The following is a 4,705-nucleotide window of genomic DNA, read 5'->3' as shown; positions in this document are numbered from 1 at the left end:
TTCAAATCGCCACAGAATTTAACAGACCTTGTTATATAGTTATTTCTTCAATTTTGTTCAAATCATTGCGAGCAGAGTATCACAGTGGGAGTGCGCTTCCCCACAACCCAGAGGTCAGTCCATACACTTGGAACTGTACTGCGCTAATTATCATTGCGCCAACACCACGGAGAAATATCTGCTGCGCTGCATAATTTAAGCAACTCAATTCCTCATACGGTCACATACCGCTACGCATGCATGACGATGCGGCGGCGAGGTTAAGGTGGTGGACAACTCACCCATTATGTGCTACACTAGGGGGTTCAAATCCCACTATCATCGACGGTTTTTGTTGTTGCCATTTTTGGATGACCACAACTGACGTTTTGAAATTGGAACTCCAATGGTCAGTTTCTATGCATTCCGCCATTATAAAATCTCAAAGAATAATTTGAGCCTTTTGGCTAAACTGCATTGAAATGTGGATTTAATTGGGATAATGAAAAGCTACGCGTTTCTCTTTTCCAAGTCAAGTTGTTGTGAACTTTTATCGTATGAAAGAAATTCAGGAAAATGAAATAATGAGAGATGCGAAGTGCATGTTTATGCAATGCAATTCTTAATGAGTATGTTGTCAGATGAAATCTGGAGCAGGTTGGGTGGAAGTGAATCATCTTGGTGAGAAGAGCACAGTGAGACAGCACAAAATAATGTAGATATTCCAAAAAGGGCAGGGGATATGTGTAGGGGCACAGAGAACTGTCTGCAAATTCACAGTCGAGAATTGCCATTGTGGGTGCCGTGCATGGGCATAGACAGACTTAAACATTGGACTCGCCCTTTACCCTTGGTCGTGCCATTGATGAATGATGGACATAAGATACAGATAAAGGCAAGATATGGTAAGCAAGGTCCCTCTCGTTATGCACACACTGAATGCATCACATTGAACTATGAACAACTGGAGAAGTCAGCATGTTAACTGCAGGAATGAACCTAACCTGTGGTTCAATAACCGCAGATTAATGCAGCATAAACTTAAAAATGATTTCAAGTGTCTTTATACGCATGTCATTAACAGATGTTTCATCTAATACCTGTGTGGTGGAAAGAAGAAGACACCACATTTCAAGGTGGATGACAACACTAGCAATTTTGTCTTGAAATTGAGATCTATTTGATAATTTCACACAGTGAATAAGTTCAATTTAAATAATACAAATCACATTCCCTCACCTAGAATAAAAGTGTGATTTCATTACAAACATTGTCCTTGCTAAGTAGCAGTTACTCCACATGAAAAATAGGATGCAATTTTTATTGAACATACGTCAATTAGCACCATTATCTTACTGCGGATTGACTGCAGTATGCACATGCTAACTAACGTTTAAGAAAGAAAGTCTTTTTGGAAATAACGATTCGGTGGTGATTAAGAATAAGATTAGGTCCTCATGATGTGGATATTCCACCAATGGTTCCAGTAGTAGAAATGGTAAGTGGGCAGTATTTCTACGATGGTGTCGAAGTGTGTGAGTGCCAGAGATAAGAGCTCCCACCTCATCTGGAGCAGCGTCTGCTGACATAGACCAGGGAACTTTGTGACATCGGTCTGGGAGTTCCAAGCACACCTGGACTAGTTTTTATTGACATGAAGCAGAAGGGAGCATTGGGACATCAGACTGGTAGATCCAACATCAACTGGACCGCTTCTATTGACATGGGGGTAGGGAGCATTGGGACACCAGACTGGGAGCTACAAAGTCGCCGAAAGCAGCTTCTATTGACATGGAGCAGCAAGGAGGAATGGAACGTCAGGTCGGGATCTCCAACCTAACCTGGGGCAGATTGCATTTACATGGAAGAGGAGGGAATATTGGGACATGAGGCTGGGGAAAGGATATTCAGCTATTTTAATCTGAAGTAGAATAGGTTTCAACACCTCAGATGTTAATTGATTCATGAAGAATCTGTCCCGGGAAAATAATTAATTTTGTAGATATTAAAGACAAGTTCTGCAAATGTTCAACTCAGGAAAATACATTGCGACAGAGAGAAATGGGAATGATGTTTCAAGTCTTTGACTTCTTTTCTGGTCGACTCTACATTGGATAACATCACCGGAATTACTTTTTCACTCCTTTCATGTTATTCAGTTTTCTTCAAATACGGAAAGGTCATTAACATAATATAAAGCTGAAAATTAATGGGAATATAAAATGTTGTGATTAGGCTGCCGTTTACCTCTAATTATGGTGGAAACGCAGCAAAGTCAGTTGCAATTTCCAAGATCAGCAGTGACCTCACTAATTGGCTGATCAGATTGTGAATGGTAGTTTTTTTTAATAACAATTTGAAGTGAATCAACGATGTTTATTTTCTTTGTTCTTTGTTCACCTTGTGAATGTTACTGCTATTGCTCATGTCCTTGTATACACCACAGCTCTGCAGCGTGTAAAATCTCAGCTGTGCAGCCGGCCAGTGGTACAACCATTCGTATAGCTGGCTACTTATCAGTTGGTGTAGCTTCGACTTTTATTTGGCGCAGTCGCATTGTGGAGATTCATCACACATCCAAACTAATCTTTCTTGCTCCACTGAGATGGAGTATATTTGAAATTTTCATCTCTACGAACGAAAATGATTTCACTGTCTTTGATCACTTAAACATTACCAAGCACAATCAGAGTTAAAGATTACACAGCACCAGATTGTATCGAATAGATGTATTTGGAAACACCAGTGTTTCATGCGCTGCTTCTTCATCAGGTGGTTGTCAACTGTGGGACTCTAACCTGGCTTTGTGTGATTAATCAATTTGTCCACCCCAGTCCAACACCAACACCTCCAAGTCATGGGTAACATCGACACCACAAACGGTCGGTAAAAGTCCAGATGATCTTCCAAAAGATCGCGCATGTTGACACACACATCAATTTTCTGCAGAAAGACACACAGCTGATGAAGGATCGGCTCTCGGAAAGCTAGTGCTTCAAAACAAGCCTGCTGGACTATGCCCTGATGTTGTGTTTTTTTTTACTTTGTCTACTCAACTCAAAAACTGGCAATTCCATATCACAGAGAACATCAGTCATGTCGCAATGCTGTCAGAGAAGGCAATCCTGGAAAAGCCCCACACATTGCTCATAGGTACATTTCGTTTTCAGAAACCAACCCACTCAATAGCTGAGACTCAGCTTTGACAGTTTTTTGAAACTCTTTCGAAGTGGAATCACATGAGAATGATGAACTGTCCGACTATGCAGAGAGAGGGAAGACACTTTTCCATTCTTTCAAGGGCTGGGGTATTGACTAATCTAAGACATTAAACAGATTCCTGGTAGAGCTGCTTTCTCTGCCTCAGTAACAAGAAGTCCTGATTTAAGAAGTCAAGAAGTTAAAAATCGCACAACACCAGGTCATAGTCCAACAGGTTTAATTGGAAGCATTAGAATTTGGAGTGATGCTCCTTCATCAGGTGGTTGTGGACTACACAGTTGGAAGATACAGAATTTATTGCAAAAGGTTACAGTGTGACGTAACTGAAATTTTACATTGAAAAATAACTTGATTGTTTGTTAAATCTTCCATCTGTTCGAATGACTACGTTAGGTTCACTTCTTTCTTATGTAAATCGCAAAACTTTCCTTTCATAGTTACATTCTCAGGTGAACTTTAACAATTAATGTCAACCGAGATAATATGTTGAAGGTGTTAGTCCCTGTGTGCTGTGTCCGTGCCATAATAATTAGACTGACGCTAATCTAAAAAAAACAACACGCTGCAGGCAAGGATGCTTTCAGGCATGATACATTTGTGAAACCGAGCAGAGGCTACAGAAAGGATGAATGGCGAATGCACCTCAATCAACAGGCAGGTATGCCCCTTCGCAGTTGGGGAGCACTTCAGTGGTCCAGGACATTCGACCTCGGACCTTCGGGTGACCATCCTCCAAGGTGGACTTCGGAACAAGCAGCAGCTGCAAGTGCCTGAGCAGTAGCTGAGAGCTAATTTCGGTACCCATGGTAATGGCTCAACCGGGACCTTGGGCTCATGTCAATGGACAGGTGATCCCATTGCCCTGTCTACACAAACAGACCCTCCTCCACACACACACACACACACACACACACACACACACACACACACACACACACACACACACACACACATACACACTCACACACACACACACACACACACACACTCACACACACACACACACACACACTCACACACACACACACACACACACACACACACACACACACAAATACATACTTTTGTGGGGTGAATTTGTACTTGCGGAGTTACATTGTACTTTGCTCAAAACTGCATGAATCCATGTAAGTCTCTGGTAACTCATTTTTATAAATTAGAATCAGTCTAAACATTATGGAACAGACAGCACCACAGGGGGGCAGACACCAGTTGTTAAACTTCACCTGAGAATGAAACTTTAAAATAAAAAAAAAGTTTTGCACTTTATATATGAAAGAAGTGAAGCTCACATAGTCATTCTAACAGATCGGAGACTGAGCAAACAATCAATGTACAATTTCAGTTACATCACACTGTAAACTTGTGCTATAAATTCTGTGTCTTACAAATGTGTACTCCACAACCACCTGATGAATGAGCAGCGGTCCAAAACCTAGTATTTCCAATTTAGCGTGTTGGAATATAATCTGGTGTTGTGTGATTTTCAAATTTGCACATCCTA

The sequence above is a fragment of the Chiloscyllium punctatum genome, chromosome 18 (assembly GCF_047496795.1).
Source record: "Chiloscyllium punctatum isolate Juve2018m chromosome 18, sChiPun1.3, whole genome shotgun sequence".
Classification (NCBI taxonomy): Eukaryota; Metazoa; Chordata; class Chondrichthyes; order Orectolobiformes; family Hemiscylliidae; genus Chiloscyllium; species Chiloscyllium punctatum.
The sequence above is the reverse complement of the archived record's forward strand: the minus strand, read 5'-3'. Positions refer to the sequence as shown.